Source organism: Somniosus microcephalus, chromosome 34 (genome assembly GCF_052327205.1).
Source record: "Somniosus microcephalus isolate GS21.2 chromosome 34, FLI_Smic_1.0, whole genome shotgun sequence".
Taxonomy (NCBI): domain Eukaryota; kingdom Metazoa; phylum Chordata; class Chondrichthyes; order Squaliformes; family Somniosidae; genus Somniosus; species Somniosus microcephalus.
In genome coordinates this window covers 5,984,889-6,007,492 of record NC_141020.1, presented here as the reverse complement: position 1 = coordinate 6,007,492, position 22,604 = coordinate 5,984,889, and the positions used below count along the sequence as shown (strand labels likewise).

At 46.1% G+C, this 22,604-nt stretch overlaps 1 protein-coding gene across 6 annotated transcripts in view; it reads right to left on the bottom strand.

Annotated features, from left to right (window-relative positions):
- Positions 1 to 15,267, bottom strand: part of sipa1l3 (signal-induced proliferation-associated 1 like 3) — a 233,984-nt gene extending 218,717 nt beyond the window's left edge. For 3 of the 6 annotated variants that reach the window (XM_085973273.1, XM_085973274.1, XM_085973276.1), the window contains exon 1: positions 14,637 to 14,757. The gene's annotated coding sequence lies outside the window, so the exon portion shown is untranslated. Of the gene's footprint in view, positions 1 to 14,636; positions 14,758 to 15,168 lie in introns of those variants that run through there. The other 3 variants (XM_085973272.1, XM_085973277.1, XM_085973275.1) reach the window with 2 other exon arrangements.
- Positions 15,268 to 22,604: the final 7,337 nt, after the last annotated feature.

The following is a 22,604-nucleotide window of genomic DNA, read 5'->3' as shown; positions in this document are numbered from 1 at the left end:
TGTCCTCAAGGCTACCTTTGCCAATTTGATTTGTCCAATCTGTATGAAGACTCCTTCTTGGGCATTCCCTCGGAACCGAGGATGACTTGCTTCCACATTAAAAATGAGTTCTCGGGTGACTGATGAGTCCAATGTGGGACCTACAGTCTCTGTCACAGGTGGGGCAGACGGTGGTTGAAGGGACGGGTGGCTTGGGTTGACGTGCGCTCCTTGCGCTTGGCTTCCGCTTGCTCCCAGCGAAGAGACTCGAGGTGTTCGGCGCCTTCCCGGATGCTTCTTCTCCACTTTGTGCAGTCTTGGTCCAGGGATTCCCAGGTGTCGGTGGGGATGTTACACTTTTTCAAGTTTCCTCTGCCCACCTGCGGCTCTCTTGCCATGCCGGAACTCCGAGTAGAGCGCTTGTTTTGAGAGTCTCGTATCGGGCATGCAGACAATGTGACCCACCCATCGGAGCTGATCGAGCGTGGTCAAAGCTTCGATGCTGGGGATGTTGGCCTGAGCAAGAACACAGACATTGGTGTACTTATCCTGCCAATGGATTTGCAGGATATGAAGACTATATTTGAAGACTATATGCAGGTATGAAGACTATATTTGTGTCAAGACTCTGGATCCTTACAACCAACCCCAATAATCAAGGACACAACTGTTAATTCAGGGAGACATGGTCAGCCAGGAATCAAGTCACAAATATTAACTCATGGGTAATTCTGGAGACTAGTTTATGCTACCAGTCACCCAGCTGTTATTTCACATATAATCTCTCACTTCTCATAACTTCTACAACAACAACAACTTGCATTTATATAGCGCCTTTAACATAGCAAAACGTCCCAAGCTGCTTCACAGGAGCATTATCAAACAAAATTTGACACCGAACCACATAAGGAGATATTAGGACAGATGACCAAAAGCTTGGCCATACAGGTAGGTTTTAGGGAGCCTTAAAAGAGGAGAGCGAGATGGAGAGGTTTAGGGAGGGAATTCCAATGCTTGGGGCCGAGACAGCTGAAGGCAGAACCGCCAATGGTGGAGCAATTAAAATTGGGGATGCGCAAGAGGCCAGAATTAGAGGAGTGCAGATATCTCGGATGGTTGTAGGACTGGAGGAGGTTACAGAGATCGGGAGGGTGAGACCATGGAGGGATTTGAAAACAAGGATGAGAAAGTGCTGAGTTTGTTTGCTGGTCTAGACCACAGTTCGAATGCTACCATTAGCCTCAGCACACCCAGGCCTAAGGAAGGGGAAAATGCAAAGAGGATTCCTGCTCCTGACCATTAGCCAATGAGTCCTATTGGAAAGTCTGCAGATGTGGATGTTGTGTAAGGGCGGCGTCAGGTTGAGTTGTGCTGCCCTCTGTGGTCAAATAGCCTGCTGGCATTCACCATCTAGACTGACAGGAGGAATGGCTACTTGGATTAGAGACTGGGTTACATTCATGGAACTGCTCCTCAGGGAGGGGAGAAAATTATTAAATTATTCTGCACGTTGCTAGAATGACTACTTCTGGTACCAAGAATCCAGACCCTCAGCCTGTCGATTGGGCGTAATTTGGCCGTCCAGTGTCGGCCTGGAACTAGGACCCAAGCATCAAATTCAGAATGATCCCAGTTGCTTTGAGCTAGCTCGATGCGCTACCAAAACTGCAGGAAAAATATTAAACCGAAAGAAATTAAGAGAAACCCAAGTGTTATTTCACAAGTGTGGAATCCAAATCTGCTTAACTTCCATCCAGTAAAACAGTGATTGCTTCTGGGAGAAGTTGCATGCCTTACTTTAAAAAAAAGATAGATTTGCATTTCTATAGCACCTTTCACAACCTCAGGACGTCCCAAAGCACTTCATAGTCAATTCACTTTTTTTTTTTTTTGAAGTGAAGTCACTGTTGTAATGTAGGAGAAACAGCAGCCAATTTGCACACAGCAAGTTCCCACAAACAGCAATGTGATAATGACCAGATCATCTGTTTTAATGATGTTGATTGAGGGATAAATATCACCAGAAATAACGCTCCTGCTCTTCTTCAAAATAGTGATGTGGGATCTTTTACATCCACTTAAGGGGGCAGTTCAACATCTCATCTGAAAGACGGCACCTCAGACAGTGCGGCACTCCCTCAGCACTGCACTGGAGTGTCAGCCTAGATTTTTGTGCTCAAGTCTCTGGAGTGGGACTTGAACCCACAACCTTCTGACTCTGAGGCGAGGGTGCTACCCACTGAGCCACAGCTGAAACTGTTTGGATAATTTGGACACTCAAGTTTTCAAAAAAAAAACTTTTAGATTTTAGTCTTTAAAATTTTAAGCAACTGAAAAAAAAAATGTATATTTTAAAACTAACTCTACAGGTCAATGTTTTTGCTGGATGTAAACCGTTACTTAGCTTATAAGTTTCCAAAATTAATCACAATAAACAGCTTTGGCCATTATGTAGCAGGAAATTAATTTGATGATTTTGAAAACTGCAATCAATATCAACTAGACAAGCCAAGCGTCATTCATTTCTAGACCAAGTCAAGGTGCCCTCATTATTCAGTCACTCGGGTAGTACCAATGGTCCTTTGACCTTCAGCAGCATCAATAAAGACAGGACTGAACTTGGGACCTTATTTTATTATTACGCAGAGCAACAAACAACTGCACTGTTGGGGGACACGTTACAACTGGGGTAGTAGAATATTCGCGGTAAGATGAAAATGTTTTTATGGCAGTTAACGAGGTGCGTTCTATGGCGAGCGCCACACTGCACTCTTTATGCACGGGCGCTACAAAAGCAGCCTATGCAAGGCAAGCCAACAACAAAACGACACTAGTTAGGGCTGCGGCAACATTCAAAGCAATACACCAAAAACAAAATCAAATTAGACTCGGGTGTCAGATCAACTGCTAAAGAGCTTGCGAGTTGGTATGTTTGGAAAGTGGCACTTCCTTCAAACCATCAATGCAATTTCCACAATTCTAAAACAATGTTGAGTTTCTGCCAAGCACAGTTTCTGCTGAAACTCCGAGGAGGGCACGGTGTCACTTAGAGGAAACACTGACCCTAAAAAAAAAACGTATGGAGAACATTTTATCCCAGATAGCCCGTAAATCGCTTACACTGCGGTATTTAGAAGCTGAATCAAGGTAGAGCTTTAGCTGACAAGTCACTGGTCCATACAGGAAAGTATCATAAAAAAGGTACCTGCTGTACTTAAAGCACACCAGGGACATAGCAAGTTTGGCAATGGGATGCATTCATTGGTCCGCTGGATCAGTCACACCCCTGCATTCCCACGGCCACTGGCCCGCTGCTCGATTTGCTATTTCAATCTACAAAAATGAAATTCCAGCTGCTTCACAGAGCAATGGTTCGAGCCCCAGCCAGGACATGCTCAAACCCACCACACACAAAGAGAGTGAAGAATTCTACTAGTTTGGTCAAATTACAGAGGCAGGCTAACCTAAACAAGGGAATGTCTTCTAACATCTTGTTGCTCACTGCAAAATATACTATCTGCTCAAAGCTGGAAATGGAGGAGGAGTAGACATCACATCTGTCTAGCCTCCCAGCTAAAGGAAGTCAGCAATCCTTGACTGATTGTTTTTTTGGAGGAAGGGAGAAAGAGATGCCATGCCCAACTAATGTCACCAGCTACCCAATTCACGTTAAGTCATTGTTTACCAAGAACTCTCAACTAGCTTTAATCAGCAATTATAAAATGCTTTAATTGCTATTTTGTTGAGAGGTATGGACACTAATCGATTAAGACACTCTTTTAAAACAACAAAAAAACCGACTTGTTTCTCATGAGACAGTGTTAATGAATCACATAGTTTAATCATTAAATCTAAAAACAGATTTTGTTTGAAGCTGCCGCCATTTGCAGGATTTTCTGGTTGGGTGCGCACCAGATGTCAGGAAGTTCTAACGTTAGCTGATATCCATCAGCATGTCTTTTGTTAAAATAACTATGTGTCACAGACTTGAACTTCAATTTTTCAGGGCAGAACTATTTGGTACTTTCCCCTTTGAATCTCCCAGAACTTTACAGGAAATTTCAAAGGACATTTCAAATAGATTGCTGGGGTTAGTTACTCAGCCACATTCAGGAAGATCCCAGGGTCAATCCCCTCCAGTTTGTGCTGAATTATCGCAGCGCAGCAAGATGGTGCAGAGAATGCTCCAACAGACCTCCGTGCTCCTGGGCTGCTCACTGTGATCCAATGAAGTTTTGATACGGTAGATTGAGAAAACTAATTCCCTCTGGTGAGTGGGTCAATAACCAGAGGTCATAGATTTAAAATCATTGGCAAAAGATCTAGAGGGGAGAGGAGGAGAAAGGTTTTCACTCGGGATCTGGGACGCTCGGCCTGAAAAGGTGCTGGAAGCTGAGCCCATCGCTAATTTTCAAAAGGGAGTTGGACAGGTGCTTGAGGATGGGGAGCTCACAGGGTTACGGACACAAAGCGGGGAGGTATGGGACTGAGCACAACCGCTCTTTCAAAGAGCCGGCACAGGCACGATGGGCCGAATGGCCTCTTTCTGTGCTGTAAATTTCTATGATTCTATGACTCCAGTTGGAGAGTGTGAACATAGAAACATAGAAGATAGGAGCAGGAGTAGGCCATTCGGCCCCTCGAGCCTGCTCCGCCATTCAATGAGATCATGGCTGATCATCCAAACTCAGTACCCTGTCCCTGCCTTCTCCCCATATCCCTTGATCCCTTTAGCCTTAAGAAATATATCGAACTCCTTCTTGAATACAGGAAACTTTGTGCTATCCGGCAATCTGGAGCCACCGGCAAAAATCAGCAGCCGTTTTTTATTCTTTTTGTTTGTTTTTTTTGCTTTGTTTGAACAGTCAAGCTGTGCAAGGTCTGTAGCTATAGCAACAGCTTCATATACAGAGCTTGCAGGCCACACCCGAGTGTTTAGAAGCTGTTGCTAAGCAACAGTGTTTGTTGTCAAATACAGAGATAAGAATCTCCATATCTCTCAACATTAACTCTGGAGAGTACGGCAGTTTTGAGGCAACGGCAGCAGCTTGGTCCCGTGGGTGCCGGATAGCACAAATTTTCCTGTATATTTAACGAATTGGCCTCAACTGCCTTCTGTGGTAGAGAATTCCACAGGTTCACCACTCTCTGGGTGAAGAAATTCCTCCTCATCTCAGTCCTAAATGGCTTACCCCTTATCCTTAGACTGTGACCCCTGGTTCTGGACTCCCCCGCCATCGGGAGCATCCTTCCTGCATCTAGTCTGTCCAGTCCTGTCAGAATTTTATAAGTTTCAATGAGATCCCTTCTCATTCTTCTAAACTCCAGCGAGTACAAGCCCAATCGACCCAATCTCTCCTCATACGTCATTCCTGCCATCCCAGGTATCAGTCTGGTGAATCTTCGCTGAACTCCTTCCATGGCAAGAACATCCTTCCTCAGATAAGGCGACCAAAACTGCACACAATACTCAAGGTGTGGTCTCACCAAGGCCCAATCAGGGAGGACAGGATCAAGCTTGGCTCTGGTCCCCACACAATTAAGTAGCCCGAGAATACTAGCTGTCTACCTTACACACGGAGAACGGCCACTTGAGCAAGTTACTGAACACAGTCTATAAAACGGGTCCCAGTCAAAGTCAAGATCCTCAGGAGACAGAATTGGAGGGGGAAGTATGAAAGGTCACTGGATTTTTTCATCGCTTTTCACACCATAACCACCAAATCCTGGGACTTCACTAACACAATGACTGCAGCAGTTCAAGAAGAAAGCCTAGCACCATCTCGGGGAAACTAAGGATAGGCAAACGCTGTGGCCTTGCCAGCACGGTGCACATCCAGGGAACAATTTTTTTTTTTAAACTTGCGGCGAGTGACTGCTATACACTCAAGGTCAGCTTGGATTTTACACAACTGTTGACGTTTTAAACTCAAACCATACAATCATCTCATCCTTGGTGTACTTCCAGAAACCAAGAGCATGAATCTTGGTTGATTTGCCCTTCGCGAAACAAATGTTAGTGCCTCTACAGTCACCCCAGCTGGTAAATCCACTAACTCAGCAAAGACAAGTTCCAAACCTGGGACCTCCCTGCTCTATGTGGACACAACTTGCTTTTTAAACAACATGGACATGATGCTATCAAACAATCAGTTCTTAAGGGTTACAGCAAAATCTTTTATTTTAAAATGGTGAATTTTTGGGAAAAGCAGATCTCAAGGACTTTATTACATTCTATATGGTTTACAGTCACTGCTGCTCACACAATTATTAATTTAAAATCCCTACCGCGTCACCTTTCAATCAACACCACATGCATGGTTTTATTTTTTGTTTTTATAAGAAGAAACTCGATGCTATCGATATATAGCTGTCAATCACCCTGCAGGTACCACAGGAAAATGATAAACAAAGACCAAATCCAAACTCGTGAAGGATGCCAGCCAAGCACTGCACAGCAGCCATGAAAGTCCCTGGTGTGCAGCGTCTGTGTAACAGTTGGGTCAAATCCTCTTTAAATTACAGAACAGCAGTGCTGGGAACCCCAACTGAGGGGGCAACAATCACCATCTATACAAAGGCAAAATACTGCGGATGCTGGAAAAGTCACCATCTAGTACTGCTTGTTATTGCAGAGTAAGAAGCACTGTGCTTGTAGGTGAAACTGCACACACAAGATGCCATGTGTGCTTGCTTAACATAGAAACATAGAAGATAGGAGCAGGAGTAGGCCATTCGGCCCCTCGAGCCTGCTCCGCCATTCAATGAGATCATGGCTGATCATCCAAACTCAGTACCCTGTCCCTGCCTTCTCCCCATATCCCTTGAGCCCTTTAGCCTTAAGAAATATATCCAACTCCTTCTTGAACATATTTAATGAATTGGCCTCAACTGCCTTCTGTGGTAGAGAATTCCACAGGTTAAAAAACATCCTCTTCCTTATCTTTTGTAATTCATCCCATCCCTTTCCTGTCTCACCAGTCCTATCAGACCACAAACTCTTGCCAATTCAAGTTCTCAAACCAGCACCAGTGCTGCTCTATACTGACAAGTGGCCCACAGCTGCAGTCTGTGAACTCTCCCGCTCCATCTCCCTCCTCCGCAGCTTCTGAGCAACCGATCAGGGAATCAATCCCGTGGCCAGAGTTTTTAAAAAAAAGAGCTGTGTACAAATTCACTTTATAAATTGTGTCTCGTTAAATTGAGGGATATCAGAGCTTGGAAAAAATACTCCCACGTAAGGTCAGCACACCCAGCTTATGTACAGCACAGGTTAAATGCAGACCAAAGTCTTTTTATTTTGTCCCTACAATGTGCCTTAACCCCAACCTCAAAAATACACCACTTACTGCGCCACAAATATTTTCCATTTCCCACACCAGCCATCCATGCAGTATTTCTTGAGGACGATTTCAGGATGTGTCAAATTATGGAGAGCTTTTGTGCTTATAGACAACAAGCCACAATGGTGATTACAGAGCTTATCTCACACTGATGTTCCAAAGCACCCGTTTACCAGCAAGAGCGGCTCCTCTCCAAATCAGCCAGAGTAGGAGTCAAGCTAGTGAGCCAGCTATACCAAGGGCTCTCCGTGAAACAGGGTCCAACTGCAAGTGAGCAAGAACTTGCATCAGCTCAGCCAATCCACACTGAACACAGCAGCCTCGACATGGCCATGGTTATACAAGAATGAAACTCTGTTTTTTTTATTTTATTGCCAAAGACCTCTTCTCATTTATTCCGAAACAGTAGTTAAAACCAACTAGAGGACCCCCACAAGCAAGAAAATAACTTTCAGCACCCAGCAATAGAACACGGCCTGCTGCACACAGCCTTCAGGGATAGAACAACAACTTGTATTTATATAGCGCCTTTAACGTAGTAAAATGTCCCAAGGAGCAATTATCAAACATTATTTGACACCGAGCCACATAAGGAAATATTAGGGCAGGTGACCAAAAGCTTAGTCAAAGAGGTAGGTTTTAAGGAGCGTCTTAAAAGGAGGAGAGAGAGGCGGAGGTTCCAGAGTTTAGGGCCTTGGCAGGTAAAGGCACAGCCGCCAATGGTGGAGTGATTAAAATCGGGGATACTCAAGAGGCCATAACTGGAGGAGGGCAGATATCTTCAAGGGTGTCGGGCTGGTGGAGATTACAGAGGTAGGGAGGGGCGGAGCAAGGGCGCGAAGATTTTGTTGTGCCAACCTTCTCCCCTCTTTTAAAGGCTCTGCTCCCTTGACCAAGTGATCATTCACACATGAGCCAAGAAATGAGAGCTAGTGGGCTGTTTGTTTATGGAGAACGTCACAATCAAGCCCAAAAGCAGCACTCCCCTGATGCCCAGTTTCCAATATGAATCACGAAACCGGGTTGGCTTTTCCTCTTCCTAGCCCAAGGGTATGAGGGTTAGTTGTAGTATCTCTACTGCTGCCAAGATGTGACCGATTCAGTCAGCACAGAACAGGATCAAATGGGAGACCTACTGGTCTGAACATCTTGTGAAACTCTACTTGGCCGGTTTTCAAGCTGTAGTCCCCAACCTGCAAGGGGATCCCACAAGCCCCCCACCACCCTCCCCCAGCTTATTTGGTTTTTGCCCCTCTGTCATTTCTGTTTATGTTCTGTTGCTGTATCACCCTCATCTGTATCTATGCCAACTCCAGACTCACTATTCCAATGCTGTCCTGGCCACCCTCCACAAACTTCAGCTCATCCAAAACTCTTCTTCCATATCCTACACCACAGCAAGTCACACTCACCCATTACCCCTGTCCTCGCTAGCCTACATTGGCTCTTATCAGCACCCCCGCCCCCATCCCATGCCTCAGATTTAAAATTCTCATCCTCGTGGTTAAATCCCTTCATCGTCTCGCCGCTCCATATCTCAATCTCCTCCAGCACCACAAACCCCCTCCCAAAGCCTCTATTCCACAGACTCTGGCTTCTTGCACATCCCTCACCCTGTCCATTTACCCCACCACTGACAGCCGCCTAGACCCCACGCTCTAGAATTCCCCCCTTAAACCCATCCCCCTCATTTCAATATTTGCAAGGAGGTCTCTGGGAGTGTCAATGCTTGTACCACAGCCCCACACAAAAAAAGTTTAAAGAAACACTACCCAGCTTCAATGCTGGAGTGTCTCCACAACATTGAGCAGGAGAGGAAGAAAAATATGTGTAGGATCTGCAACCTTTTCAGCTAACCACTTACTAGTCCAAAAACAGAAACAAATGGTGGCTTCAGTTTTCAGACGTTAAGGTGAATCCCTTGTGTTAATAATTTACCATAATAGCACATGACTGTACTGCAATTACTGAAAACTGAAGGAAGCATAACAAACTTGCCAGTAATTCAGATAGAATCCAAACACCCCAAAACCAGTTTAGTCCAGCCTTCAATAATGCAGCAATTTTTAAGATTAAGTGTTATGAATGCATTTTAAATATTCACAAAGCTCCTGTAATGACTAAATGTTACTTCTAAAATACAAGAACATGAGCTTTTGGTACAGGGCGGAAGACTGTCTTTCTAAACTTCACAAGCACCACCCCCCACCGAAATAGGATCTTGCAATTGCTAGCACTTGTGTTCAGAGGTGTCATAAAGCACACTTCCTTTGAAGCATGAACATTGAAAGCTTCAAATGATAGAATTATCTGAATATAGTAAGCAGCGTGCAACTCTTTTCACATTTAACAATCCTAATCAGATAATTGCACCTTTCCCTCCCTTCAGAAAAAGTAACGATTATTCAAATTATTGTCCACACATTTTCATGAGTTATATACACAACTGTTGAGGATTATATTTTTGCCTCACATGTTTTTACATCTCTATTTGAACCTCACTTTTTAAAACACAAACATCTAATCCTCTTTTGGGACTCAGACCACAGTTAAAGCACCAGGGCAAAAAGCCACCAATAAGGGGAAACCCGTACCTGACGCAAGATTACAATGGAGGTACTCTGGATTCCCCAGTAGCTCAGTTGGTGGAGCCAGTGAGAGTAGCTGAACTAAACAGACCATGAAGAGCATCTCATGCTCAGTTCCCACTCGGTTCTGAAAGACTTGCATTCCTATAGCGCCTTTCATGACTTCAAGACATCCCAAAGCTCTCTACAGCCAATGAAATACGTTTGAAGTGCAGTCACTGTCATAATGCAGGGAAACGCGGCAGCCAATTTGCGCACAGCAAGCTCCCACAAACAGCACTGAGATAATGACCAGATCATCTGTTTTAGCAATCTTGGTTGAGGGATGAGGAGAGGTTGGAAAAGTTAGGACTGCTTTCCTTGGAACAGAGAAGGTTAAGAGGTGATTCAATAGAGGTTTTCATGATGAGAGGCTTTGATACAAGTAAATGGGAGGGGGGGGGGGAATTCCCTCTGGCAAGTGGGTCAATAACTAGATGTCATAGATTCAAAATCATTGGAAAAAAAATCGAGAGGGGAGAGGAGGAGAATTCTTTTCACTCAGTTGTCAGCTCCACCTGAAAAGGTGGTGGAAGCTGATTTCATAATTAATTTTAAAACAGGGTTGGACGGGTACTCGAGGATGAGGAACTTACAGGGTCACGGACAAAAAGCGGGGGTGTGGGACATATCACGACGGCTCTTTCAAAGAGCCCGCACAGGCACGGCGGGCCGAATGGCCTCCTTCTGTGCTGTAAGTTTCTATTATTCTATGATAAATATTGGCCAGGACAACGGGAGAACTCCCCCTGCTCCTCTTCGAATAGTGCCATGGGATCTTGAATTCTGCTGGTGCTCCATTTGGGACTAGTGGGCGAGGCTAGGAAGGAGGAAAATCAGCTAGGATTCTTGCGATTCCAGTTGGAAATGCAAACAGTGGATGAGGAATGGGTTCAGCCTGTGGAACTAGACCTTGGTAAGGAGTTGGCACCATCGGGAGAGGAAGAGGGGTGAAAATTGTGGAGAAAAAGAAAAGGAAATGCAGCTGATGCACAAATAAATCACAACACCAAAATCCTAAACTTGCTTTCAAACTCAATCTCTGCTGTTACTGCGGGCACCGTGCATGGTAGGGATATACAGCAGTTGACTATATGGAATGATATGGGTACATTCCTCAGGTGTCAGCTTAGCTCAGTTGGTAGCACTCTTGCTTTTAGTTAGAAGAACCCGAGAACACACTCTAGACTGGCAGTGTAGGGCAGTACCAAAGTGGACTATTGTTAGGAGGTGCCTTCCATAGAAACATAGAAGATAGGAGCAGGAGTAGGCCATTCGGCCCCTCGAGCCTGCTCCGCCATTCAATGAGATCATGGCTGATCATCCAAACTCAGTACCCTGTCCTTGCCTTCTCCCCATATCCCTTGATCCCTTTAGCCTTAAGAAATATATCTAACTCCTTCTTGAATATATTTAATGAATTGGCTTCCACTGCCTTCTGTGGTAGAGAATTCCACAGGTTCACCACTCTCTGGGTGAAGAAATTCCTCATCTCAGTCCTAAATGCCTTACCCCTTATCCTTAGACTGTGACCCCTGGTTCTGGACTCCCCACCATCGGGAACATCCTTCCTGCATCTAGTCTGTCTAGTCCTGTTAGAATTTTATAAGTTTGAATGAGATCTCCTCTCATTCTTCTAAACTCCAGTGAGTATAAGCCCAATCGACCCAATCTCTCCTCATACATCATTCCTGCCATCCCAGGTATCAGTCTGGTGAATCTTCGCTGCACTCCCTCCATGGCAAGAACATCCTTCCTCAGATAAGGTCCAGATGAGATGTTAACCTGAGTAAACTGGAATAGACAGTCACGGTTTAAGAACCCCATGGAATAACTCAAAGAAGAGCAGGGAATGCTTCTGGTGTCCTGGTCAACATCCCTCTCAACCAAAAACCAACAAAAACAGATTTATTCATCTCATTGCTGTTTGTGGGATATTGCCGTGCACAGAATGACTGCCGCTTTTGCCTACAGTATAATTATCACTCCACTTCAAAGAAATTCAAAAAGTTGAGACACACTTTGGAGACAAGATTGGGCCCTATTTGTGCAAGTCTTCCTTTTAAAATTTTTAAAAAATCCTATTGTCTCTTTCGGTCACTTTCCAGGTGCATTAGAGGAGCCGAGCTTACTTGCCCTCTTAACATTCTCCCCTTACAGGGAAGTGCCTCGCTGCTGCTTGGGGCTTCTCCCTAAAACTGCACATCTCAGGTCAGGGACCCGTGAGTGCAATCATGCAAACTCATGCACTACCACACTAACATAGTACCTGTACACACACCAACATGCTACACCAACACAAATCAAAAAATTACATTCAGTGTCAAAAAATTTGCAAGTCAATCATTAAGTTTGTAAACACTTTAAATTCTAATTGTTTAAATGCTGTACTTACAAAATATATTATTTTTAGGCAAGAGTTTCATTTTTTTCTACACCAAAAGATATAAAGTCTAAAAATATTTGCTTACACCTCACCTTTATTACACAACTCTCAACAATAAGACCACAGCTTTTTAAGCTCCCGGCATTTTCATGTTAGATTACACAATAAGAGTGTTGCTTGAGCACGCAACTTGATGTAACAAGCAAAGTGAAACATTTCAAACTGATTCATTTGGAAATACAATAAGGAAAATAGCTTATGAAAAATCTACCAATGCTTAGTGATCGCATGCGCATGTACATTCACTTTGTTTATTTCCTACGTTACTACAGTGACTACACTTCAAAAGTGCTTAATTGGCTGTAAAGCGCTTTGGAACCTCCCGAGGTTGTGAAAAGTGCTGTATAAATACAAGTTCTTTCTTTGTTTATTTATGTTGGTGAGTATTTCACACTGAAATTTGCTGGCTTTTGAACTGATTTCAAAAGCAAATTAATTTACTCGCTCCCTCTGCAATAAAATCTTTGCAACATATATAATAATAATGGGGAAAGAAGGTAAAGCTACTGCATACCTCAGCAGAGTAGTAAAAGGTGAACATTGTTTATTAAATATAGCATACAGCTTTAAATAGATAAAGGAACAAGAACCTTAGAAGCAAATAAGAACATTCTCTCAAGTCTAGACCAACTAGAAGTGGGAATTTAAAACCATCTTCCCAGCCGGCAGTTTTACCCTAAAATTAATCTCAAGGTATCGATTAAAAAATTCCTCAGTGCATTTAAAGCTAATCTCGTTCGACCGAAAAAAATATTTTAGTTTCCAAATGAATTATGTCCTACAGTGCTTTTTAAAAATAACTAAGCAATCTTAGAGAAAATATATTACCAGCTTTCAATATGCCCCATTTCCCCTTTGTCGCATGAATTGCTTTTGTAAGACTGTTAACATCCAGACAATGAGTTCAATGGTTCGGGGTTAAAGGAAAGGTTAATTTGTTCATTATAACAGCAATCTGTCCTCTTCAAATTTTATTAATCCACACAAACACTGGAACTACAAATGACACCTTGTTAACTTGTCATTCACCTCCCTGGCAAAATAAAAATAAGGCTTAAAGAATAGCTTATTTACTTCCCCCACACAATTATGTAATAAGTTTGTGTTTGATATAGGTCCCATTCCAGTCATCTTACATAGGATTTACAACACAGAAACAAGCCATTCGACCCAACCAGTCCATGCCGTGTGCATGCTCTACTCGAGCCTCCTCCAGTCTTTGCTCATCTATCAGCATATAACCCTCTATTCCCCTCTCCCTCATATGCTTATCTAACCGCCCCTTAAATGCATCTATACTATTCGCTTCAACCACTCTCTGTGGTAGTGAGTTCCACATTCTCGCCACTCTCTGGGTGAAGAAGTTCCTTCTGAATTCCCCATTTGATTTCTCGGTAACTATCTTATATTGATGGCTTCTAGTTTTGCTGTTCCCCACAAGTGGAAACACTCTCTCTGTATCTACTTTATCAAAAGCTTTCATAATTTTATAGACCTCTATTAGGTCACCCGTCAGAGACCCAGCCTGTTCATCCTTTCCTGATGGGTATACCCTCGCATTTCTGGTATCATCCTTGTAAATCTTCTCTACACCCTCTCCAGTGCCTCTACGTCGTTTTTATAATATCGCCGCTCATATCTTTTGGGATTTGTCCAAATGCAGCAAAAAGCTTTATGCTAAACATATAAAATGATGACAATTGATAAAACAATTTTACTTTTCTAACATTTTAAAACACGTTGTCTTGTCAGCAAAACTAAAAACTGCGTGCAACAAGAACGATAAACATATGCGCGCAACAAAGACATAGGCAACAAAAATGTATCTATGCAACAATTGATTGAATTGATGGAATGATTTCTGCAGGAGTTGCAATATTACGAATAAAAGTTTGTTTAAAAAAAAGGTAGATTAACAAACTGATAGGGGGGGGGGGGGGGTGACATTTTTGCACCATTATTATTGTTCTTGCCGGTCGGATTAGGACGTGTTTGCGGGGAGTTCCCGGGTCTCAATCCCGGTTTGGAGGTGAAGGTTTTTTTGCCTTCTACCTTTTCATGGTTCACACAACCCGAGCCCACAATCAGCACACCTCCGGGCCGAGGGCCGGCTCGCAGCCCTCAGGCCCCGAACCCCGCCGCTTCCTCCACCACCACGCCGCCGAACAATCTAAAGTTAACCCGAGAGAAGTTTTTTTTAATCTTTCTCTCGCCTCACGCATTTGCTCGCTCTTGCCTTACCTCAGACCGCCTCCTCGCAATGTCACAGCATCTCGTCTACCGACTGCCTTTCCCCGGACGAGCCATGTTGAGCGCTGTTGTTCACGGCTCACCGCTTGGGGGCATGCTGGGACTTGTAGTCCGCCGGCGCTCCTCTCAATCTAAATACCTCAGCAGGGGGCGGCAGCAAAAACTGCAACTTCCGGCAGGCGTCGGTGCCGCCGCCGTGTAGAGGTGGGGAAGGCGAACGGCTGCAAAATGGCGCCGCCCTCTATCTCCCCCCAGAGCATGCCGGGAGTTGTAGTGCGCGGACTGGGCCTGCGCGGCTGGAGCCGGCGGCAGGAGACTACAACTCCCAGTCGACCGGGCGCGCATGCGCACTGGCTCTTCGGCTCGGATCGCGAGCTGAAGGAGGGGGAAAGAGAGCGAGCGCTTTAAAATTTCCCCTCACTTCACACATACACACACACACATGAGGTGAAAACTCTTCCAGCTACCTCTCGGGACATAATGATCGTCGACGAGGAGACATTCATACCTTTTTTTCTCTTACCCTCAGAATAGAAGAGCGGAGTTCCATTGCCGCTCGGCTGCCCCGCTGCTCTCCGAGGATTTCAGGTAGATCCCAATCGCTGTTTGATCTGACAGGAGAAGCCCGAGGCTGCGCGCGCAGCGTTCACCCCTCCCCCACCTCGCGTCCTCGCCAGGCTGGCGCCATGACGTCAGTGGCCCGCCTACCAAGCCCCGCCCACCCGGTTGCCAGCAAGCAACCGGTTACCCCGGCAACCGCAGGCGGCGCGCGGCCGCTGGTCAGGGGGGAAATCGCTGTATCCAACGCTGCTGTCAACCTCGTGGTCGGTGTTTACAAGGAGGGGGAATCCCCTGGGGTGTGTGTCAGTATTCGCAGGGAATCCCCTGGGGAGTGTGTCAGTATTGGCAGGGAATCCCCTGGGGAGTATGTCAGTATTTGCAGGGAATCCCCTGGGGAGTGTGTCAGTATTTGCAGGGAATCCCCTGGGGAGTGTGTCAGTATTTGCAGGGAATCCCCTGGGCAGTGTGTCAGTATTTGCAGGGAATCCCTGGGGAGTGTGTCAGTATTTGCAGGGAACCCCCTGGGGAGTGTGTCAGTATTTGCAGGAAATCCCCTGGGGAGTGTCAGTATTTGCAGGGAATCCCCTGGGGAGTGTGTCAGTATTCGCAGGGGGTCCCCAGGCGTGTGTCAGTACTTGCAGGGGGTCCCTGGGCGTATATCAGTATTTGCAGGGAATCCCTGGGGAGTGTGTCCGTATTTACAGGGGGCCCCTGGGCGTGTTGTCAGTATTTGCAGGGGTTCCCCGGGCATGTGTCAGTATTTGCAGGGGTTCCCCGGGCGTGTGTCAGTATCTGCAGGGGTTCCCCGGGCGTGTGTCAGTATCTGCAGGTGTTCCCCGGGCGTGTGTCAGTATTTGCAGGGGTTCCCCGGGCATGTGTCAGTATCTGCAGGGGTTCCCCGGGCATGTGTCAGTATTTGCAGGGGTTCCCCGGGCGTGTGTCAGTATTTGCCGTGACTCCCATACAAAGAGAAGTTTGCAAACCACTTGCCTACAGCGTTAAGGTGACTACATTTGGTGTCAAGGCTCTGGATCCTTACAACCAAACCCAATAACCCAGGACATGACTGTTAATTCAGGGAGACATGGTCAGCCAGGAATCAAGCCACAAATATTAACTCGTGGGTAATTCTGGAGACTAGTTTATGCTACCAGTCACCCAGCTGTTATTTCACATATAATCTATCACTTCTCATAACTTCAACAACAACAACTTGCATTTATATAGCGCCTTTAACACAGTAAAACGTCCCAAGGCGCTTCACAGGAGCGATTATCAAACAAAATTTGACACCGAGCCACATAAGGAGATATTAGGACAGATGACCAAAAGCTTGGCCATACAGGTAGGTTTTAGGGAGTGTCTTAAAGGAGGAGAGAGAGATGGAGAGGTTTAGGGAGGGAATTCCAATGCTTGGGGCCGAGACAGCTGAAGGCAGAACCGCCAATGGTGGAGCGATGAAAATTGGGGATGCGCAAGAGGCCAGAATTAGAGGAGCGCAGATATCTCGGATGGTTGTAGGACATTACAGAGATCGGGAGGGTGAGACCATGGAGGGATTTGAAAACAAGGATGAGAAAGTGCTGAGTTTGTTTGCTGGTCTAGACCACAGTTCAAATGCTACCATTAGCCTCAGCACACCCAGGCCTAAGGAAGGGGAAAATGCAGAGAGGATTCCTGCTCCTGACCATTAGCCAATGAGCCCTATTGGAAAGTCTGCAGATGTGGATGTTGTGTAAGGGTGGCGTCAGGTTGAGTTGTGCTGCCCCCTGTGGTCAACTAGCCTGCTGCCATTCACCATATAGACTGACAGGAGGAATGGCTACTTGGATGAGAGACTGGGCTACATTCATGGGACTGCTCCTCAGGGAGGGGAGAAAATTATTAAATTATTCTGCACTATTGCACGTTGCTAGAATGACTACTTTTGGTACCAAGAATCCAGACCCTCACAGCCTGTCGATTGGGCGTAATTTGGCCGTCCAGTGTCGGCCTGGAACTAGGACCCAAGCATCAAATTCAGAATGATCCCAGTTGCTTTGAGCTAGCTCGACGCGCTACCAAAACTGCAGGAAAAATATTAAACCAAAAGAAATTAAGAGAAACCCAAGTGTTATTTCACAAGTGTGGAATCCAAATCTGCTTAACTTCCATCCAGTAAAACAGTGATTGCTTCTGGGAGAAGTTGCATGCCTTACTTTAAAAAAAAGATAGATTTGCATTTATATAGCACCTTTCACAACCTCAGGACGTCCCAAAGCGCTTTACAGCCAATGAAGTACTTTTTGAAGTGGAGTCACTGTTGTAATGTGGGAAACGTGGCAGCCAATTTGCGCACAGCAAGCTCCCACAAACAGCAATGTGATAAATGACCAAATCATCTGTTTTAGTGATGTTGGTTGAGGGATAAATATCACCAGGAATAACACTCCTGCTCTTCTTCAAATAGTGACGTGGGATCTTTTACATAGATACATAGAAACATAGAAGATAGGAGCAGGAGTAGGCCATTCGGCCCCTCGAGCCTGCTCCGCCATTCAATGAGATCATGGCTGATCATCCAAACTCAGTACCCTGTCCCTGCCTTCTCCCCATATCCCTTGATCCCTTTAGCCTTAAGAAATATATCTAACTCCTTCTTGAATATATTTAATGAATTGGCCTCCACTGCCTTCTGTGGTAGAGAATTCCACAGGTTCACCACTCTCTGGGTGAAGAAATTCCTCCTCATCTCTGTCCTAAATGGCTTACCCCTTATCCTTAGACTGTGACCCCAGATTCTGGATCCCCCGCCATCGGGAACATCCTTCCTGCATCTAGTCTGTCTAGTCCTATTAGAATTTTATAAGTTTCGATGAGATCCCCTCTCATTCTTCTAAACTATAGCGAATATAAGCCCAATCGACCCAATCTCTCCTCATACGTCATTCCTGCCATCCCAGGTATCAGTCTGGTGAATCTTCGCTGCACTCCCTCCATGGCAAGAACATCCTTCCTCAGATAAGGTGACCAAAACTGCACACAATACTCAAGGTGTGGTCTCACCAAGGCCCTGTAAAACTGCAGCAAGACATCCTTGTTCCTGTACTCGAACCCTCTCGCTACGAAGGCCAACATACCATTTGCCTTCTTAACCGCCTGCTGCACCTGCATGCTTACCTTCAGCGACTGGTGCACAAGGACACCCAGGTCTCGTTGCACTTCCCCTTTTCCCAATCTATTGCCGTTCAGATAATAATCTGCCTTCCTGTTTTTGCCACCAAAGTGGATAACCTCGCATTTATCCACATTATACTGCATCTGCCATGCTTCTGCCCAATCACCCAACCTGTCCAAATCTGAGACATCCACCTGAGAGAGCAGACGGGGGTTTTGGTTTAACGTCTCATCCGAAAGACGGCACCTCCGACAGTGCGGCACTCCCTCAGCACTGCACTGGGAGTGTCAGCCTAGTTTTAAGTGCTCAGGCCCCTGGAGTGGGGACTATGAACCCACAACCTCCTGACTCGGAGGCAAGAGAGGGAGAGACCCACTGAGCCACGGCTGACGCATGTTAACAGCATTTAACGATTACGTTAATACACTGAATCATTGAGCGAACTGGGGCGGGGGCCACAGCATGTTCACTCTATACTTTCGCCTCTTGTTGAGAAAATTAAGTATGAAGTGTTACTTCTCGGATATTAAGTTCTCACAGTGGATCAAAGTGATCTCCCATTGCTAAACACAAATAGCTGGCAGTGTCTGTGTGGGACAAGGAAAGCAGGTTTGTTGAGCACATGTGTAAGAGATTTCAAAGCTCTCGAGTATTTAAACTTGGAATTGTTTCCAAAGAGCGAGACGCAGAGAAAGAGGCTGCATACTTTCAAATGGAAACAAGGAAGCGAGCAGGTAAAGAGTGAGCTATGGCAGGTCTGAGCCTGTGTCCCAGACACAGCAGTCGTATCAATTAAAATTGAGTGGGCTCCCCCAGACATCATGTTACCAGACTATCAGACACGGGGTCAGAAATTGGTGTGCGTTGCAACTGTTTTGCGGGCGTGACACGTACCCATTTAGCAGTGGGATGCCCGGCACTCAATCTGCGCAGGCGTTCGTAGGACAGATAGGAAATCAGCAGGAGACTCATCACAGGTGCCAGGCAATGACCATCTCCAACAAGCGAGTGTCTAACCACCTCCCCATGACATTCAATGGCATTACCATCACCGAACCCCCCACCATCAACATCCCGGGGGTCATCTCTGACCAGAAACTTAACTGGACCAGCCACATAAATACTGTGGCTATAAGAGCAGGTCAGAGGCTGGGTATTCTGCGGCGAGTGTCTCACCTCCCGACTCCCCAAAGCCTTTCCACCATCTACAAGGCACAAGTAAGGAGTGTGATGGAATACTCTCCACTTGCCTGGATGAGTGCAGCTCCAACAACACTCAAGAAGCTCGACACCATCCAGGACAAAGCAGCCCGCTTGATTGGCACCCCATCCACCACCTTAAACATTCACTCCCTCCACCACCGGCGCACCATGGCTGCAGTGTGTACCACCTACAAGATGCACTGCAGCAACTCACCAAGGCTTCTTCGGCAGCACCTCCCAAACCCACAACCTCTTCCACCTAGAAGGACAAGGGCAGCAGGCGCATGGGAACACCACCACCTCCAAATTCCCCTCCAAGTCACACATCATCCTGACTTAGAATTATATCAGCCGATCCTTCATCGTCGCTGGGTCAAAATCCTGGAACTCCCTCCCTAACAGCACTGTGGGAGCATCTTCACCACACGGACTGCAGCGGTTCAAGAAGGCGGCTCATCACCACCTTCTCAAGGGGCAACTAGGGATGGGCAATAAATGCCGGCCTTGCCAGCGACACCCACATCCCATGAACGAATATAAAAAAAGGTCCAGAGATAATCGAGCCCCCACAAACCCTCCGAGATATGTGTAAGTCATACGTAACTACAACATGGTTGTAATTCTGAGATGCTGCATTAAGGAGGATGTCACACGTCACCAATGTTCCCTCTTACATTTTTTTTCGGTGGCGGGCCCTTTAAGGGGCTGCGCAGCCCATTTAGATTTCCGCGCATACGCGGGTTTTCTCGTACAAAAGCCGGTGAACGGCCTGCGCGGGATCTCAAGACCGCCGCGCAGCCACGCAGCTTAACGAGAACGTTGCACGGAACTACACAATGGTTGCAGTTTTGGGAGGCTCCATTAAGCGGGAGAAGACAAGTTGCAAAAATCAGCCCGGCCGCGTTGCAGCAACATTTCCAACCGCGCTCCCATCGAGCCTCACACTACCCTTTCAGTGTATCAGCACCAGCGCCGGCCTGCGCAACACAAAGGCTCAGCTTTTACCCAGCAGTGAATTCGACACCCAGGGGTGAGGTGACACTGCCGGCTCCGAGCCTTTAAATAATAGAGAAACCAGAGACTGTCGTGGAGAGCGCTGCCCCGCTTCTCCTTTCCACTTCTGCTCACATCGGGAAGTTTTTCTCTCGTCATTCAACACAACTGTGAAAGGTTTCGATGGGCTAGACGTAGAGAGGATGTTTCCACTTTCGGATGAGACCAGAACTAGGGGCCATCAATATAAGACAGTCACTAATAAATCCAAAAGGGAATTCAGGAGAAACGTCTTTACCCAGAGAGTGGTGAGAATGTGGAACTCGCTACCACAGGGAGTGGTTGAGGTGAATAGTGTCGATGCATTTAAGGGGAAGCTGGATAAACACATGAGGGAGAAAGGAATGGACGGATATGTTGATGGGGTGAGATGAAGAGGGGTGGGAGGAGGCTCGTGTGGAGCATAAACAGTGGCCTGTTTTCTGTGCTGTGAATACTGTGTAACGCAAGGCAGAAGGAAGGAGCTGAGCTGAGCTGCCTTGAATTCTGGTCACAAGTTGCAGAGCAAAAGAATTTGTTTCTCACAGGTTGTCTTTCCAACACTTCACGCCTACAAAAACCACAAGGTGCAACCTGTTGCATCCCAGAACAGCAGAACCAGAGGATAGGGCCAGCGCCTGAAGAGGAGGGTCAATTCAAAACGAATCAAGGTAAAAGCCATGGCTCAGTGGGCAGCACTCTCTCGCCCCTGAGTCAGAAGGTTGTGGGTTCAAATCCCACTCCAGAGACTTGAGCACAAAAATCCAGGCTGACACTCCCAGTGCAGTACTGAGGGAGTGCTGCACTGTCAGGGGCGCCGTCTTTCAGATGAGACGTTAAACGGAGGCCCCGTCTGCTCTCTCAGGTGAACATAAAAGATCCCATGGCCACTATTTTGAAGAAGAGCAGGGGGAGTTCTCCCCGGTGTCCTGAGGCCAATATTTATCCCTCAACCAACATCACTAAAACAGATGATCTGGTCATTATTACAATGCTGTTTGTGAGAGCTTGCTGTGCGCAAATTGGCTGCCGCGTTTCCCACATTACAACAGTGACTACACTTCAAAAAAAGTACTTCATTGGCTGTAAAGCGCTTTGGGACGTCCTGAGGTCGTGCAAGGCTTTCCTTTCTTTTTAGATTAATCACGGTATGAAGAGTGCAGCATTCAGCCATCACCTTCCGTGGTAACTTTGAACATGCTGTGGTTAGTCATACCATGACTGGGTAGAGCGCCCCTGAACCACATGCAGGATGGATGGAGTGTCTTGTGATTCTGTTTGGGGAAAACTCCCATTAACAACACAAACCGTTCCTGGTGTCGCATGACATACTGCCCTCTGGTGGTTCCTGTGCTCATTACTGCCTCATTTTCCACATTTGTGCTGAAGCAACATGTTTATTAAGGTCAATAAAATCATCTAAAAGTTCAACTTTCACAGTAAGTCTTACATTCTCAGACGGGGCAGCAGAATGTGTAACAACATTGCTGCAGTTACTGATCACTGTCGTTCATAAAACACCTTTAACATAGACAAACACCCAGGAACAGGAGGAGGCCATTCAGCCCCTCGAGCCTGTTCCGCCAATCAATTAGATCAGGGCTGATCCGCATCTTAACTCCATCCACCTGCCTTGGTTCCGTAACCCTTAATACCCTTACCCAACAAAAATCTATCAATCTCAGTTTTGAAATTTCCAATTGGCCCCTCCAGCCTCAACAGCTTTTTGGGGAAGAGTTCCAGATTTCCACTACCCTCTGTGTGAAGAAGTGCTTCCTGACATCACCCCTGAACGGCCTGGCTCGAATTTTAAGGTGATGCCCCCTTGTTCTGGACTCCCCCCCACCAGAGGAAATAGTTTCTCTCTCTCGACCCGATCGAATCTTTTAATCATCTTAAACACCTCAATTAGATCGCCCCTTAATCTTCTATACTCGAGGGAATACAAGCCTAGTCTACGGAACCTGCCAATTGTGAAAGAACAAACATTTCTGTTTGAAAAGTAC